The sequence below is a fragment of the Sciurus carolinensis genome, chromosome 1 (assembly GCF_902686445.1).
Source record: "Sciurus carolinensis chromosome 1, mSciCar1.2, whole genome shotgun sequence".
Classification (NCBI taxonomy): Eukaryota; Metazoa; Chordata; class Mammalia; order Rodentia; family Sciuridae; genus Sciurus; species Sciurus carolinensis.
Genome location: NC_062213.1, coordinates 174,680,938 through 174,700,756, shown reverse-complemented (window position 1 = coordinate 174,700,756; position 19,819 = coordinate 174,680,938). Strand labels below are relative to the sequence as shown.

General features: G+C 37.4%; 1 protein-coding gene across 3 annotated transcripts in view; it reads right to left on the bottom strand.

Moving 5' to 3' along the window:
• Tesk2 (testis associated actin remodelling kinase 2) overlaps positions 1-18,988 on the bottom strand; it is a 133,564-nt gene extending 114,576 nt beyond the window's left edge. For all 3 annotated transcript variants that reach the window (XM_047539829.1, XM_047539839.1, XM_047539848.1), the window contains exon 1: positions 18,678-18,988. The gene's annotated coding sequence lies outside the window, so the exon portion shown is untranslated. The remainder of the gene's footprint in view (positions 1-18,677) is intronic.
• Between the last annotated feature and the right edge of the window lie 831 nt (positions 18,989-19,819).

Here is a 19,819-nt window from a genome sequence, read left to right as displayed (position 1 = left end):
CAGCTGAGCTGGTTTGATAGAAGCCCTGTTACAAAACTTTACAATAGACTGGCATTTTTTTTTTAATTTCAGTCTTTTTTTTTTTTTTAAAGTACTTTTTAGTTGTAGATGGACATAGTACCTTTATTTTATTTATTTATATGTGATACTGAGGATCAAAACCAGTGCCTCATGCATGCTAGGCAAGCACTCTAACACTGAGCCACAATCCCAAACCCAATTTTGATATTTTTATTTTGAAAAAATATGTTGTGTCAGTGCTCACAGCACTCTTCAAAAGTGAGAAACTATTATTTTTATTATATGCTTAAGAGAAACTCATATATAAATACAGGAGACCTGAACAAGAATTTTCATTCATTTTACCATTCTATGTCATAAGGGGAAGGGAAAAGATTAACAACTGAAAGTTAATCTATAAGAGCAATAGAAAAATTATAGCATATTTACCAGTAAACTATACAGGGTTTACATAAATTGTACCAAGCAATGTAAGTATAATTCAAAAGCAATGTTGAGTGGGGTGAAAGAGCAAGTTTAGTTAGTGATATCACTAAACTTTCATTCAAAAAAGTTTCTAAGTTACAAAAAAAATTGGACAACCACCCCCTACAGTATATCATTTTTATTTTTAAAATGTATTTTTAAAAAACATACAAAATAATATATACTTAAATTATAGAGAGACAGGACAGTACAGTAATGAACATTATGGCCTATAAAGCAAACACCTCAGTTCAAATAAGAATTTAACTTGCACAACCAGGAATGGTGGCACATGCCTGCAATCCCAGCAATTTTGGAGGCTGAGGTAGGAGGATCAAAAGTTTGAGGCCAGGCTGGGGTTGTGGCTTAGTGGTAGAACTCTTGCCAAGCACATGTGAGGCACTGGGTTCAATCCTCAGTACCACATTAAAAATAAATAAAAGTATTATGTCCGTCTATAACTAAAAAAAAAAAAGCAAGTTTGAGTCCAGCCTCAGCAAATTAGCAAGACCCTGTAACAAAATTTAAAAAAGAACTGGGGATGTAGTGCAGTGGTAAAGCACCCCTAGTTTTTTCCCCAGTACCACCACAAAAAAAAAAAAAATTTAACTTGCAGCTGTATGAATGTGGACATGTTATTTAACCTTTCTACAATTTCAACTACCCATTCATAAAATGAAAGTAAAGAGAGTAGCTAACATTAATTTATTTACATATATATATATATATATATATATAAAAGTTCCTTTAATCCTTATAATAACCATAGGACTGTTGATTAGATGAACAGTCCCTGGCAAAGAGCAAATATGCAATTTCTATCAAAATATTAAAGGTAGATAAATAGACTGATTTATAGTGAATGTCTAAAAGCATAAACTAGAAAGACACTAAATTCATGATAGTAGTTGCCTTAGTGAGGAAAAATGAGAAGAAAGGAAAACAAAAAACTTCAACTACAGCAATAATGTTTAGTTTCCTTTTCTTCAAAAAATAAACCTATAACAACACAAAATAATGTTTATTATTTATTTTTTGAAACAGTAATTCTAGGTGGTATTTATTATTTTTGCATTCTTTTCTATATTTAAAATGTTTTCATTTAAAAAAAAGTTTAACAGTTTTTCTTTTCCCTTAAGTCTATCACTAATACAACAGCTATGCAGTATGCTTAAGCCAAGAAAACTGAAAATAATTTGGCAAATAAATAGCATCCCAGTGTACAAGCCAAGTCTTCAGATTTTCAAACTATTATTCTCCAACAATTCCACTACAGTTTTTGGTCCAGGGAGTATTTATAACTGGGAAATTTTGGATAGCTTCACTTGCTCAAGTCATAAATTTAAAATGTTAATAGAGTGCATAATAAATATTGGCATTTAGTGTAGAACCCCTCTTACATCCTAAAGTAATACTAATTACTAAACAGCCAAAATGAGGGCTAAAAAGTACAGTGCCCTTCACAGGAGTAAGAACTTTATTAATAATTCATTTTGGAGATGTAGTGAGCAATAGAAAATTTCTAAACCATGACTCCTGTTCCCTTGGCCAGTATACAAAATAACCATATTTTAAATGAAATCAACTAAGCTATAAATGGCTTTCAATGTAATCTGATAAATTTTAATCAGCCATAAAAGGCAGCATAAAGGTGTGTATGAACATACTTGAAAACCACACCTTATTTTTTTTAATCTGAAAATGTATTAATTTAAAATCAGAAAATTGAAATTATTGAGATTTTAAGATATCTTCTGTATCTAGATTACATCTTTTGGTCTTATTTATGGACTATTATCCTTTGATTTAATAGTGCTTCTCAAACATTTTTGGGAACGGAAATAGTTAGTCTTACATTTACTAAAAAAATACAGTTGGGGAAAAAATGCAGTTTAACTCCAAAGAAGCTAGTTGGTTCAAGAGATCAGACTTTACTGATCAAGTAAGAATAATTAATCTTTTTTTTTTTTTTGCGATGCTGGGGATTGAACCCAGGGCCTTGTGCTTGCAAGGTGAGCACTCTACCAACTGAGCTATCTCCCCAGCCCAGAATAATTAATCTTAAGCCTGTAAAACTTGGAATTTTAGAAGGGTATGATGGCATATACCTGCAACCCCAGCAACTCAGGACTCTGAGGTAGGAAGATCACAAGTCTGAGGCCAGCTTCTGCAATTTAGTAAGACCCTACCTTCAAAATACAAAATAAAAAGACCTAGGGATGTAGCTCAGTGGTAGAGTTCCCTTGAGTTCAATTCCCAGTACTATAAAATACTTGGATTTTAAAAATGAAAACTGGTAATATTTGATCTGCTTCACTAAAAATATTTTAGCCTGAGTCCCAGTGGTTCTCAAGTAAGGAGCATGTAAAAATTTCCAGGGTGAGAAGGGTTGTCTTGTTAGGGAGGAGCTATTGTTACAATGGCAGGAGTGTGGGATGGGAAATACTGGTATTTTAGTGGGCTGGGACCAGGGAAACCAAATGTCCTACAATGCACAGAACAGTCCTGCACAACAAACAATTGTCCTATCTTAAATGCCAGTAGTGCCCCAACTGAGAAATACTGTGTTGGAAAAGTTTAATCATTTTTAAACTAGGAAACAATCTGTAGTAGTCTTTCAAAAAAACCAAAATTTTGTGGCTTACAGGGACACACACAGATAATTTTTTAGTAAATGTGGACTTTTTTGGTTACCAGGGATTGAACTCAGGGGCACTCAACCACTGAGCCACATCCCCAGCCCTCTTTTTTATTTAGAGACAGGGTCTCACTGAGTTGCTTAGCACCTCAACATTGCTGAGGCTGACTTTGAACTCACGATCCATCCTACTGCCTCAGCCTCCCAAGCTGCTGGGATTATAGGTGTGCGCCACCACACCTGCTAGTAAATGTATTTGCAACTTCAATATTTATAAATGTAGAAATTTAAAACTTTGGACTGGGTTTGTAGTTCAGTGGTAGAGTGCTTGCCTAGCATGTGTGAGGCACTGAGTTCGATTCTCAGCACCACATATAAATAAATAAAGATCCATCACAAATTAAAAAATATTTTAAAAAAATAAATTAAAAACTTTTCTTTTACATAGGCATTTTCTTTTTAAGGTTACTTTTAATTTCTGTTGGAGTTTGGGGGTTGATTTGTCTTGCACAAAGAAGGTACATTAAAAGCTTTGGTTGAAAGGACATGTTTTCTCTGATATGTGAATGCTGATTCATAATTGGGGGGGCGGTGAATGGAGGAACTTTGGATTGGGCAGAGGGGAATGAGGGGAAGGAAGTGGGCAGGAGAGTGAGAAAGAAGGTGGAATGAGATTGACATCATTAACTTAGGTACTTGTATGATCACACGAATGGTATGGATTCTATATCACGTACAACCAGAGAAATGAATAGTTGTGCTCCATTTGTGTACAATGAATCGAAATGCATTCTGCTGTCATGTATAACTAATTAGAACAAATTAAAAAAAGGTTTGGATGAATAAATTAGTATGAAAATGTACCAATTAAAAAAAAAAAAAAGATGTCAGACATGGTGGGGCACACCTGTATTCCCAGAGATTCAGGAGGCTGAGGCAGAAGAATCACAAACGCAAGGCCAGCCTCAGGAACTTAGCAAGAAACTTGTCTCAAAATGAAAGAAAAGAAGAAACAAAGGACTAGGGATATAGCTCAGCGATAATGTGTTCCTGGGTTCAATCCGCATTACAAAAAAAAAAAAATTAAAATAAAATAAAAAGTTAGTTAAATAGTCTATGACTAAAGGCTGGGGTTGAGCACTTGCCTAGCATGTGTGAGGCAGTGGGTTAGACTGTCAGCACCACATATAAATAAGTGAATAAAATAAAGGTCCATCAACAACTAAAAATAAATTTGAAAAAATAGTCTATGACTAATATTATATATTTAATCTTTTCAAAGTGGGAATTCTTCAAATCATTTTCCAGAGAATCAAGGAAGCTTTTAGGACTCTCAGATCATACTACTGTGTACAATGCTTCGGAAAGGCTAGAGATATAGCTCAGTGATAGAATGCTTTCCTACCATGCTCGAGACCCTGGATTTGATTCCCAGTACTGCCAAAAAGAAGAAAAAGGAAAAGAAACCTTAATGGTTTTAAAGTGCTTTTGAATAATAACTGCAGTCACCCTTTACTATGGCCCATGAATTCTACAAAGCATTTATGTATGTTACCTCTAATCTTTGTGACAACTCTGTAAAGTATGTATTATCATTTCCAATGTAAAGGGTTTTGAAAAACTTAAGACCCTGAGAAATCAAGACTTGCTCAAACACAAACAAGTGGCAAACTTAAGATTCAAATCTGATCATTCCCAAATCTAAGCGTTTCCCACTACAGACTATCTCCTCCAGAATCATAGCTAAATTTCTATGAAAAAATATTTGCAAATTAGCTATAGAAAGTCACTACTATTCTCCACCCTTCCTCTACAGAGAGACTAAAAAGTGCACAGATGATAACTCATCAGCCTCTAAGACAAAAGCCTTTAGTCATTTCAGACATAAAAATTAGCATTAATTCAAACAGGCTTTCTAAAAAATGGATGACAAAGTGACAGGAAAAATATAATAACTCAAAGTAGATGAAACTTCACTGTAGAGTAGGCATAAAATATAATCCTGAAAACCTATCAGTCACTGAAAAAGTATCAACCACAGATAGTAGATAGCAGGATATGGTACTATCAACCAGTAACCAAAATTCTTCCATCTAACTATCATGGTGTATAGAATTGGTAATGAAGTTCCCCCCAAGTGAGGAAAACAGATTTCTGAGTTATAAGTGAATTTTTATATCCTAGGTATAAAAAATAGAAAAAGAATGCAAACATAATATGCTAATATCCTAAACATACTTTCTTTCTATAATCATAAAATCCCCTAAATAATCCAAATGAAATAAGGATTTGTTAAGAGTGATATGTAGCCCAGGAAACTGTTCATTCATTTCTAAGAACAGAAATACTGACAAGCATATTAGTTGTGTTTCAAGACCAAACACATGGCAAATCTACATGACAGGTCTGCTCAGCTGTTATCTTTTCTATGGACCAACACAGCAAATACAGACACGTTTCAGGATGACTGCCTAATTAAAAATAAAAGCAATACTGCTGAGTTTGCCATCCTGCTGTGAAATAATAAGTTGCGGTTTCCATTCAAACGAAAGGCATTCAAGCATAAAAACTGGCATCCCCTATTTAATTAGCCACGAATATACACAATGGCATATGTTAGTGCCAGACAGATCAAAAGCCAGTTCTTAAAAGTGCATTAGCTCTTTTGGATAAGCATTATATTTGCCACGTAACTAGAATCCACCAATTCCTGGGCCAAAGGTTAAGCCATGACATAAAACAGAAATTTAGGTTGAAAGCTGTAGAGGTACTTAGAGGTTAACTAATTCAATCTTTTGATCGATTCAGGAATCCCCTCTATTAATTCAATAAGATGTTAACTGGGTTCCCATCAGGTGAAATACTAATAGATAGATGTTTATATATTAACATTATAGATGCTATATTTACTCAACATTTATTATAACCCAGGAACTTTTCCAAGTGCTTTATATTTAATAATCACAACAGTCCTATAAAATAGATACTATTCTTACCTTACCTTACAAATGTGGAAACAAAGGCATAAAGGAATAAGATAACTTGTCCAATCTCATACCCAAGAAATGATAGAGCCAGGATTTGAGCCCAGAGCCTGTACTCTTAATCACTATAGTAATACTGCCTCTCTCTGGGAGGAGGATACAAGAGAGAATAAAACATGACTGCACTTCTTCAAGAGCTTAGTCACCCAGAAAGACACAATTAACACAATACAGTGCAATAATTGCAAATGAAAGATTAGAAGGGTTAATGTCACAGCAGTGAGGACAGAGAAGTGAGAAAGAAGATAAATAACTTTAAAAAAGAGATCAAGTGGTGCTGAGAATACAGCTCTGTGGTACAGTACTTGCCAAGCATACACAGGAGACCCTGGATTCAAACCCTAACACTGCAAAATACAATTTTTTTCAAAAACTAATTTAATTGCTGTCTGATAATCAAAGATCCTTCAAAATATAATAGCAAAACCTGGACACAGTGTTGCACACCTGTAATTCCAGTGACTCAGGAGGATGAAGGAGGAGGACTGCAAATTCCAGGTCAACCTGGGCAATTTAAAGATATCCTATCTCAAAAAATAAAACAGACTGGGAATGCAGCTCAGTGATAAAGCATCCCTGAGTTCAATGCCCAGGACCAAAAATAAATAATTAATAGCAAAAATAGATGCATATTACATGTATGATATTCCTAGGGCAGAATTCATGTTTGACTATGGATTGTTTTGCACAAACTAGATACAAATAATATAGTTTCAGTTGTGTACAGTGATGCACCCCCTGTAATCTCAGCTACTCAAAGCTGAGGCAGGAGGACTTCAAGTTTGAGGTCAGCCTCAACAACTTAGCAAAACAAAAAATAAGGGACTGAGAATTTAGTTTAGTGGTACAGTGCCCCTGAGTTAAATTAACAGTACCACAAGGGGAAAAAAAAGAATATAGTTTCAGAGGGCACAGTAATCCCAGCTACTCAGGAGGCTGAGGCAGAAGGATCATACAAGTTCAAGCCTGGGTAATTTAGCAAGACCCTGCCTGAAAACAAAAATGAAAAAGGCTGGGGATGGAGCTCCGTGTTTTTTTCTATAACTTTATATGCTGAAGCATGAAATGACATGAAACATTAGTCTCCATTCAAGTGATTAAGTGCTTAGGGTTATGTGGATTTCTAGGTTAATACCTCTTAGTTTACATTACAAAGGCTTAATAAGAATTGAATAAAAGGAAAGACAAAATTAATAACATGAAGGATTACCTAAAGTTTAACAAATAATTTTTATTCAACCATATTTTCTTTCTCAAATGTATTATTTCTGTTAAGAAGAATATTTTATAGTTATTAAAATGACAATTGGGGGGTCAGTAGTGGAGTATGTGCTTAGCATGCATAAGACCCTGAATTCAATCTCCAGCATTCCCCTCAAAAAAATCAAAAGAGACAGTTACTGTAAGTACACAAAGATATATACACCAGAATACTAACTTACACATTTTTGTTAACAGAGAAAAACTGGAGATAATCCAATGTCCTTCAATAGGGATAGGTTAAATAAATTATAGTCATCCATATAATTTAACATTATGTAGTCATTAAAAGAATGAGGTAGGGCTGGGAGTATAGCTCTGAGCTACACTGGTAAAGAGCCTGCCTAGCATTCTAGATTTAATACTCCAGACTGGGGGAAAAAAAAGGAATCAAAGGAATGAAGTAAACTGTAAATTCTATACATACTGACATGGAAAGATGTTCGAGTCTCTCTTGGACAATAAAAAGTGACAACAGAAAGTGGCAAAGTAGAATGCAAAGTGCAATCTTTATTTATGTATGTATGTATGTATGTATGTATGTATTTATTATTGGTACTGGGGATTGAACCCAGGGGTACTTAACCACTGAGCCACATCCCCAAGATCTTTTTTTAATTATTATTGTATCATTTTTTTTTAGTTGTATATAGACACGATACATTTATTTATTTATTATTATGTGGTGCTGAGGGTCAAACCCAGTACCTCACATGTGCTAGGCTAGGCAAGCTCTCTACCACTGAGCTACAACCCAGTGCACACCCCTCTTCCCCTTTTTTTATTTTTCATTTTGAGACAGGGTCTCACTAAGTTGTTAAGGCTGGTTTTGAACTTGGAATCCTCCTCAGCCTCCTAAGCTGCTGGCATTATAGGCATGAGCCACTGTGACCGGCTTTTATTTTATTAAATAAATAGAAAATATTAGTATAACCTAGAAAACACACACACACACACACACACACACACACACAAAACTGTCATCTTGGTGGATTTATAAGAGACTCCTTTATTATACAATACATTTCTATGAGGTTGATAATTTTTACAATTATCATGCATTACTTTTGTTTTAGATGGGGTGGTCTTACTATGTTGCTCTAGCTGGTCTTAAACTTGTCATCCTCCTGCCTCAGCCTCCCCAATCATTGGGATTACAGGCATGCACCACAGTGCCCACCTACTTTTTCTTTTTTTTTCTTTTTTTTCTTTTTTTTTAGTTGTAGGTGGACACAATACCTTTATTTTATTTATTTATTTATTTATTTTTATGTGGTGCTGAGGATAGAACCCAGTGCCTTACACATGTTAAGCAAGCACTCTACCACTGAGCCACAACCCCAGCCCTTTTATTTATTTTTTTAAATTAAGATAAAAAATTTAGAACAAGGGCTGGGGATATGGCTCAGTGGTAGAGTGTTTGTCTAACATACACAATACCCTGGGTTCAATTCCCACTATCACACCCACCCACCCACCAAAAAAGGGTTAGAAAACTAAAAAAAAAAAATCCTTTTTCCTCCTATAACAGTAATTGAGACAATATAGTTACATGAGATAATTTATATATTAAATGACAAAAGGGAGGGGCAAAGAACATAAAAATTGAATAAACAATTGTAAGTGTATAAAAGTATGCACCAAAAAATAATTACACTAGAGGGATCATTTATTTTGGAGTGTAAAAATTATGATTTATTCTGTACTCTTATTCTGAACTTTCCATAATGGTACATTCCATCTATAATCATAAAATGGAACATCAGTTTATTAAGAAATGTGGGGCTGGGGCTGTAGCTCAGAGGTAGGGCACTTGCCTAGCACATGATTGAGGCACTGGGTTCGAGCCTAAGCACCACATAAAAGAATAAATATTGTGTCTAAAAAAATGTGGCATAGTGCACATAATATCAATGAATAATAATCCTGAGTCTCTTAAAACACTCAGTTATGACTATACAGAAATACAAATGCAAAAGACGTAACCATTAAACAGATTTCATATTAACTGCAGCCTACTAGCTGTTGTTTCCTCTGACAGGGGTTTGCTTTCTTTACATATTTTCTTTTTGATGAAAGTTTAGGAAAAACAAACAGTTCCAATTAGAGATCTATTCTATAATGTAGTTATGGAGTTTTTGTTTGGTTTTGGTAGTCCTATGGTTCAAACCTGGAGCCTTCATGATAGGCACTCTACCACTGAGCTATACCTCCAGCTCTAATTATGGAGCTTTAAGAGAGCTTTTAATATGATTTTCCTGAACTTTTGACACTGCAAAGAGAACAGAGATTTATCATGCCAATAGAGTTATGTGGTTTTTAAGAATCAAAAGGAATAGCTAGGTACAGTAGCCACAATTCTAGCTATTCAGAAGACTGAGGCAGGGGCTGGGGCGATAGCTCAGTCGGTAGAGTGCTTGCATTGCAAGCACAGGTCCCTGGGTTCGATCCCCAGCACCGAAAAAAAAAAAAAAAAAAAAAATTTCTTCTGCTCAGAAGACTGAGGCAGGAGGATCACAAATTCAAGAGCAGTCTCAGCAATTTATTGAACCCCTGCCTCAAAATTGCAAAAAAAAAAAAAAAAAAAAAAAAAAAAGCCAGATATGGTGTTGCACACCTGTAATCCCAGTGACTTGGGAGGATCACAAGTTCAAAGCCAACCTCAGCAATTTAACAAGCCCCTGTCTCAAAATTAAAAATGGAAAAAAAAATGGTTAGGGATGTGACTCAGTAGTTAAACACCCTTGGGGTTCGATCCCCAGTACCAAAAAAGGAAAGAAAAACAAAGAGAATTAAAAAAAAAGTTAGCCAAGGTGGAACAGGAACATGCTTTTAATCCCAGCTATTTGGGAGCCTGGGATTAAGTGGTAACTAGCATGCAAGACACTCTGGGTTCAATCCCCAGTAACCCCACCACACACACACACACAAAGAATCCAAAGGAGACAAGCAGACACTTTTGTTATAAAAGTTTTCTTCAAACAGAGCCTATTTTCACAGACCTTTTATACATATATAAATATTTATACACATACTCCTTTTTAAATTAAAAAGACGTTTTGGAAGTACTGGAACTTGAACCCAGGGGTGCTTGCTCTACCACTGAGTTACATCCCGGTCCTGTTTTGTTTTGTTTTTTTCGGGGGCGGGGGTGGGGGTGACGGATTACCGGGGATTGAATTCAGGGGCACTCCACCATTAAGACACATCCCCAGCCCTATTTTGCATTTTATTTAGAGATTTAGAGACAGGGTTCCACTGAGTTGCTTAGCACCTCGCTGTTGCTGAGGCCGGCTTTGAACTAGCAATCCTCCAGTCTCAGCCTCCTGAGTCGCTGGGATTACAGGTGTGTGCCACCGCACCTGGCAATCCCCAGTCCTTTCATTTTTTATTTTTGGGGGGCAGGGTTTCACTAAATTGTGCAGCAGGTCTTGAACTCCTGATCCTCCTGCCTCAGCATCCTGAGTAGCTATAATTACTGGCATGCACTACTATGCTCAGCTTAAATACAATTTTCGTGAGACATGGTGGCACACACCTCTAATCCCAGCATCTGGGGAGGCTGACAAGAGGCAAGAGGATCAGGAGTTCAAAGCAAGCCTCAAAAAGACGAGGTGCTAAGCAACTCAGTGAGACTTTGTCTCTAAATAAAATACAAAAGAGGGCTGGGGATGTGGCTCAGTGGTTGAGTGCCCCTGAGTTCAATCCCCAGTACCCCCCTCCCCAAAATTATAATTTTCTTTGTATTTCCACTAATTCATAGGAATGAAATATTTCAACAGCACTTCAGACTAACCACAATCTAAAATGGTTTTCACATAATACACTACAATTTAAAATATAGAAAGAAATCTGTTGCTTATAAAATTCCTTAGCTGCCATTCAAGGACATGACTCCTCTAAAAATAGGCAATCATTATTTATATTCCAGACTTAGTCCACCTTTCTAATGCAGGACTCCCTTCCCAACTCAGCTGAAGTGATGTTCACCACATTTTAACTCTTGTAGTACATTTTAACTATACTTACATGGTATTCACTAACGTGCTTTTGTCTTCCTACCTCCACTCATACCTCTTCCAATATATCCTCCAGGCTAAGCGAACTTTGGAGAACCCATCATGTGTCATATACTCTTCCTCATTTGACTCCTACACACATCTCCAACCTCATCTATTTCTTTTTCTCCACCCATAGACACAATCTACTCCAAATATAGAGTTTTTGTAAGGCCCTGCTCACACTTCAGTGCCTATGCATGTAATACTCTTTCTACTTGATGTGTTCTTCCTAGCAGCTTCAACATGGCTCTCTCAAGTAATCCTCTCATGTGGGATGTGCTCTATGACCCCTCAATCTCCTTTTTCTGTGCTTTTATAATGCCCTGTACAAATCTGTTATTACAGTTATCATATAGTATTTTAATTGTAGTTTATCTGTCTTTCACTGGACTATGAGCTCCAAGAATTTACCTTCAAACTAATTGTGGCATAGAAATTATAATACTACAATATAAATCAAAATGCACAGTGGAGAAAAAAAAAAGGACCATTAATATTACATACTCTCTATATTTAAAAAAATTAATTCTTAGTTGGGTGTAGTGGTGCACTCCTATAATCCCAGTGACTCAGGAGGCTGAGACAGGAGAATCACAAATCAAGGTCATCCTCAGCAATTTAGAGGCCCTAAGCAATTTAGCAAGACTGTCTCAAAATAAAAAATAAGACAGGCACAGTGGCACACTCCTATAATCCCAATGGCTCAGCAGGCTGAGGCAGAAGAATCAAGAGTTCAAAGCCAGCCTCAACAATTTAGCAAGATGCTAAGCAACTCAGTGAGACCCTGTCTCTAAATAAAATACAAAAAAGGACTGGGGATGTGGTTCAGTGGTTGAGTGCCCCTGAGTTCAATCCCTAGTATCAAAAAGTATACACACACACAGAGTATGAATTCTGACAGGACACAGCCCAGTATGTTAACACTGGTTATTAACTCGTTGAATCATGAACAGATTCTGAGGAATTTTTATTTTCTCCCTTGAAATCTTTCCAATTTCCCAATTCTTCCTTAATAAATATGCATTACTTTGATAATTACAAAAAATATTTTAGCCTTCCCAAATTGTAAATCCTACCAATCGGTAAGTTTGGTACTAAAACTAAATAGTATGTAAATTTGTGAACCATAGCTAATATGAGTGAAACATATTGATAACTTTCAGTCAAATTCCAATACAAGGAACAATAAGACTAAAATATGCAAAAATATTTCAGGATTTCCACAGTGAAATCATTGTGGAAATCATTTTGAAAAATATCCCATACAAATTATCCAAGAGAAAACATTAACATAATATCAATACCATCCTAGTTTTCTATATTGCAAATGATAATTATATCATTTTATTCTATTTAACATAAGTGAAAAGATGACAACTCTGTACAACTTGTTCAAAATACAAATTAATAAATAACACCATATTTCATCTGTATAATGATTTACAGTTTACAGTTCACAAAGCACTTTGACCTTCACAATAACTGTTTTCTTGTGCCCACTGGATAGATAAAAAAACTAACAATTGAAATGCAGAGGGATTCTCTTAATTATAACTCAAAATCCAAAAGCCATAAAGAAAATATTGATAAATTAGCCTACATAGAAATCAAAAACTTCCATGTGGAAATATAACAAGACAGAAGACAAATATCAAAATAGAGCTAGGGTGTAACTCAGTAGAAGAGCTTGCTCAAGGCCCTCAGTTCAATCCGGAGCTGGCGGGGGGAGAGCCACTAAAAATCAATAGGAAAGAGATATATGACTCAACAGAAAAACAGGTAAAAGACTTAAACAGGTAGTTAATGAAAAAGGACATATAACTCAAAGAGAAATGACTCAAACATATAAAAAGGTACTTAACCTTAGCATTAAAAAAAAAAATTAAAACTACGCTGACATATCATTTCTCCTTATCAGATTGGCAAAATTTCAAGTTTGATAACAGCAAAGCATAATACTAACAACATGATCCTAGAGCCAGAGTGCTTAGTTTAAACTTCTACAGCTTAGTAGCTGTGTGATGTGTGTGATCATATAAATTCTCTATTCCTTAATGTATTCACCTGAAAAACAGATAATAATAGCACCTACCTCATAGGAATCTTACTAAGATTAAATGAGGTAATGTATGTGAAGCACTAATAACAGTACCCATGCATATAGTAAGTACTATATTAATAGCTACATTACAGTCAATGTAAGTGCATGAACAGGCAATGTATATGGGAGCAACCCCTAAGGAAAGAAATTTACCAATATATTTCATAATGATAACTGCATTTATACTTTAACTTAGAAATTCTACTTCTGTGAATTTATCCCATAAATCCTCTTGAACGCATATAAAATGACATGTTCAAAGGTCTTCAATACAACATTGCTTGAACATTTAAAAACTGAAACATAAATGTCCATAATGAGAAGCCTGGCACAGTGACGCACACCTGTTCCAGCAGTTCGGGAGGCTGAGGTGGGAGGATGGAGAATTCAAAGCCAGTCTCAGCAACTTAGCAAGATGCTAAACAACTCAGTGAGACCCTGTCTCTAAATAAAATACAAAGAAGGCTGGGGATGTGGCTCAGTGGTTGAATGCCCCGAGTTCAATCCCAGGTACCCAAAAAAAGAAAATATACATAATGAGGAACTAGTTAAATAAACTATAATAAACTATGATACATCTATTTCATGGAAATCTATTAGATACTATGCAAGTGTTCAAAAACAAATACTGATCTATGCATTAATCTGAAAAGGTCTCCAATATACATTAAGTGAAATGGCAAGACTGTATGCAGATGGATAGCGTGGCAGAACAGTGGGGAACCACAGGATTCTGCATGAAAAATGGGAAAAATAAAATTATATACCCATGTTTGTAAGCATTTGCCTCAAGAAAGTCTAAAAGAATGTAAAGACAGGGAATGTTGATGCACTTTCAGTTGAAAGCGGCAGAGAACTTATCCAGCAAACAAGAGGCCCTGAGTTCAATAACCAACACTGGAAAGAAAGATCATGACAAGAGAATAAGGAAGTGGGTAGATGGGGGGAAAGGCATGGGATGAGACTTTCTATATATATAGAATATACAAATATTTACATATAAATATTTTTATATTTAACCACACAGATATATTATCTATTCAAATATTAGTTTTAAAAATGAACCAAAGGGCTGGGATTGTGGCTCAGTGGTAGAGCACTTACCTGATATGTGTGAGGTGCTGGGTTCAATTCTCAATGCCACATAGAAATAAATAAATAAAATAAGGGTATTGTGTCCATCTACAACTAAAAAAATTTTTTTTAAATGAACCAAAACCTATAGAGGGTGAGTCATTTGCCTATAATAATACAGTTAAAATAAATTACCAGGGTTCATTACAATTAGGACTTTCAATATTTTTCCTTTGATCATACTGCCTTTCTAAAATATTCAAGAATGTCTGGCATGATGGCACATGCCTATAATCCCAGCAACTTGGGAAGTTGAGGCAGGAGGACCACCAGTTCAGTTCAATCAGTCTCAGCAACAAAGACACTGTCTCAAAAAAAAATTTTATTATTTGTATTTTTGGTATTGGGTATTGAACCCAGGGGTCCATTGAGTTACATTCCCAGCCCTTTTAATTTTTTCAGACAGGGTCTTGCTAAATTGCTAAGATGACCTTGAACTTGTGATCCTCCTGCCTCAGTCTCCCAAAGGTTTACAGGTGTGCACCACCATGCCAGGCAATATTTTTGGTGCGTGTGTGTGTGTGTGCTATTGGGGATAGAACCCAGGGCCTCATGCGTGCAAGATAGGCACATTACCACAGAGCTATATTCCTAGCCCTCAAAATAAAATAAAAAGGGCCAGGAATGTAGCTCAGTGGTAAGGCACTCCTGGGTTCCATTTCCATTATCACAAAAAAATAAAATAAAATAAAATGTTCAGGAATGGAAGGTTTAAAATTCTAAGGTGGGGGCTGGGGATACAGCTCAGTTGGTAGAGTGCTTGCCTCACAAGCAGGAGGCCCCGGGTTCAATCCCCAGCACCGAAAAAAAAAAAAAAAAATTCTAAGGTGTTTTTTTCTCTGAAACAACTGTTCCTGAAACAACCACTCCCTGGGTGCTCAGCAAAAATAACACTAGTGAGACCACACTGAAGTCATCTCCATTTGATGACTTGCAAAACAGTATAATACTAATTGTTGGTCCAAAACATTCACCATTGCTCACACAATACAATGTAATAATTGGGTTTCATCAACTATAAAGAGATGAAATTCCCATAAAAGTCCTTATCATAGATTTCAAATTCAAACACATTTATTTTGTACAAATAAAATGTATGACACTGAGAATATATGCATAAACACTTTCAGATAGGGAAAAAAACTAAAAACAAGTCAACTTTCTACTCTAAACAAGGGAATGAGCACGTGTAAATGTGAATGTTCGTTTTACAATTAAATAAAACTACCCAAGCATGGTGGTACACACCTGTAATCCCAACAACTCAGGAAGCTGAGACAGGAGGATCACAAATTCAAGACCACCCTCAGCAATTTAGGCTGACCTGGGGATAAAGCTCAGCGGTAGAACACTGCTGAGTTCAATCCCCAAACCAGGAAAAGAAAAAAAAAAAAAAAAAAAAGACAAAAAGAAATTCCCAACATTATTTCCTAGGTAGACTTACCAAACAACCTACAAAATTGTTTCACCCATATTAAAAAGATATACATGTCAAAAATCTGTAACACCGATTTCAGAATTAGGTAGATCTTGTTCAAATTCTTGCCTATAGGTAACCATATTTTGCAAGTGCTCTACCACTGGGTCACAGGCTGTAGGGATCTATAATTTCTTTTTTTTTTTTTTTTTTTTTTTTCCCCAGTGGTGCTAGGTTGAACCCAGGGCACTCTTCCAGTGAACTACATATCTAGTCCTTTTTATTTTAAGACAAGGTCTCACTAAATTGCTGAGGCTGGCCTCAAACTTGAGATCCTCCTGCCTCAGTTTCCTGAGTCTCTGGGATCACAGGTGTGCACCACCACACCTAGCTCTATAAAGCATCTTTATGGTACATGGTATGTAGTATATTCTCAATAAAAACTAGTTTCACTACCAGTAGCTCTCCTTCACAACCACTTTTTTTTTTTTTTTCTTGAACTGGGAATACTTAACCATTGAGTCACATTCCTATCCCTTTTTATCTTGAGACAGGGCCTAACTAGGTTGCTCACAGCCTTGCTGAATTGCTGAGTCTGACTTTGAACCTGCGATCCTCCTACCTCAGTCTCCTGAACTGCTGGGATTATAGGTGTGCACCACGATGCCCAGCTATAACCACTATTAAAAGAGTAATTTTACCCATTTACTCCTCAACTAAGAGGAGTCAGATAACTTACCATGAACTGACTACTGACATCCTTGCCATTGCCACACTATCAAAACTGCCTTTCAAAGGAAACAAGTAACTTCCTAGTTGCTAAATTTGGTGGCTTCTAATTTTTATTCCACTTGAACTCAGGTGCTACAGACACTGATGGTCATTCCCTTCCCTCTTGAAATTCTTTCTTCTTTTGGCCTCCACAATAATGCCATTCTGTTCTACTGCTTGTCTGATTCATTTAATTTCTCTTATTCAGTGTCTCTTATCCTTCAAACAATGATGCTCCTTCGGGTCCACAGCCCTTTTTTTCCTCTTCTTTCAGTATTACCATTCCATACTAAGGCTTCAAATATCAATATATTTTCTCTTTTTAAAAATTTTTTTTAGTTGTAGATGGACACCATACCTTGATTTTATTTATTTATTTTTATGTGGTGCTGAGGATTGAACCCAGTGCTCAGCAAGCACTCTACCACTGAGCTATAACCCCAGTCCAATATATTCTTCCTTGATTCTTCAATTTATGTATTCAGTTCCAATCTTTCCCCCGCAACTTGAAGACCCAAATTTCCAGTTACCCACAGTGTATCTGGAAACACATATACACACACCTTGAACAACTTGTCCAAAACGAATTCATTGCCTTCCCTCAAAGTTGTCTTTTTCTTTCTTTTCTTTTTTTCTTTGATTAGCAGTACTTAGGATTGAACCCATGGTGTTTTACCAGTGAGCAAATTCACCAGTCCTTTTTTTATTTTTTATTTTGACAGGGTCTCATTAAATTGCTGAGGCCTGGAACCTGTGATAGTCTGGCCTCAATCTCCGGAGTTGCTGGGATTACAGGTGGGCAGAACCCTACTCAGTTACAGTTGCTTCTTTATATTCTCTATTTCTATTAAGGACACCAATGCATACCATAAGTTACATCAGAATCTGCCCCTTAAAAATAAAAAATCAACAAAACCCCCTCAATTCTATTTTGAAACCTCCTGGAATTGTGTGCTATTCTCATTTTCCTAACACCATCCCAGTTTATCCTCTCCCATCAGATTAGCACATTAGTTTTCTGCCTACCTAGGCCTTCTACACTTTCAATACTTCCTGCACATTTTCACCAAAGATAATTCAATCACATCAAACTCCTGGTCACAAACCCTCTATACTCCCCATGCCTACAGAAAGTCCCAATTCTTTAGCGAGTTTTTCTCAGGGGTATAAATTGAAAGGTTTTTTTTAATGGAACAACCCGGGTTTCATTTCTGGCTAAATCTGAAGAGTGGATTATTCTACAGTCTTCAAAGTGAAGGGTAAAAGAGAGGGAAAGGGAGAGCAAAGAAGATGGGAGAAAGAGGGGGTGGCAATGGTATCTGAGGGGAGGGAAGTATCTTTCGAAGGCAGAAGTGGGCGATTTCAAGGCAAGAGCACGTTTGAGGGAAGTACAGTGAAGCAGTACAGACTTGAGGCAGGAGCAGGTTCTGAGGGAGGCTCTCTCAGTGAGGAACTAGAGGTTTCAGAAAGTTTTCCAAGGAATCGAAGGATTCCCGAATCTTGAAAGTGAGGAAGGTCTCTGACATGACTTCTAATGGGTTCCTGGCCTCCAAGAAGAGAATGCGGGAGACCCTGAGAGAAGCAAGACTGGAAAGCAAGGGGCCAAGAGGGGGAGTGTCCCTTGCCACTGCGAGGAGGACTTCTGGGAAGCCAATGAGTCCTGCTGGGTGCTAAGCGACCCATGAGTAGGGGGGCTAAGAGTAGTAGCACCCGCGCGCGGGCCGGTATGTCCAGGGTTCGTGTCTCACGCATCTCCTGAGTTTACCTGAGACGGACTGAGCAGCCGGAGGGTACCTGCGCGGGCGGGAGGGGTAGGCGGCAGCCAAGACAGAGCATAGTAGTCCTCACAACTCCGTCAAGGCAGCGGCTTTTTAGCCCGCGGAGGCGGTGGGGGTCCTTCGCGCAGTTGCGGGCGATTCCGCGAGGTTAGCGGCAACGGAGGACGAGAAGATTACTGCCATGACCCCGCAGCCGGGGCGTCTACCCCAGCCTATTTGGCGGGGCCAGGACGATCCAAAAAGCGAGACCCAGAGGGCAGCTGGAAGCTCCACTGAGCTCTCCAGCAGCGAGCGACTGAAACGCCTGGGGCACGGGGTTGGGGGCGGTGCCTAAACTAGCCACGCCCATCTCCTCGGGCCCTCCCTCACAGCAGCCAATCAACTGCCAATCCTTGATAAAGGAGCTACTGGAATTGCCCAATTAGCGTTAGGGATGCCACGTGGTATGAGGGTGGGCACAATGGGCGTCCAGAGAAGCCAATCAAAAGCCCTAGGCGCCAACTCTTGGAGGACGAAGGGAACCAATAGAAAGGAAATGGAGGTAAAAACAGAAGAGGCAGTGTGTTGGAAAGGCGGAACCCAAGAAGGGAGAATACACCTGGGGGAAATCCAAGTCCAGGAGCCTCTCAAGGCGGGACAGTAAACACAAGATGGACCAATCAAAATGCCAAAGACAGAAGAGACTGGTAATTGATAAAGCCAATTGAAAAGGAAGTTGAGTGGTGCGGCTTTCGGGTTGATCAAGGCGTAGCTGAAAAAGTAAAAGGAAAAGCTATAAGAACGGGCGTCCTGCAGGATCTCGGTATAGTGAGAGGGAAAAAACTGATCTTGGGTTAGTATTAGCGAATTGAGACAGTAAGCGAAATTAGTAGAGCTGAACAAAAAATTGAGAAGACAATTCAACTGGACTAAGAGATGGATTCGGTGAAGGCTTAGAGCAGGTAATAATGGAGAGAGGCTGAGCGTGGCTTGGGTTTAAATTCCTAATTTGTGCTTTGTTTTTTGAGCTATTCTTGAGCAGGAGTGTGATCTAAACATGGCATTGTTTTAGTAAGATTAATTAGTAGCTCATAGAATCTGAAAAGAACAGAGATCACCCTAATTCAGTGCCTCTAGCCCAAAACCTCAG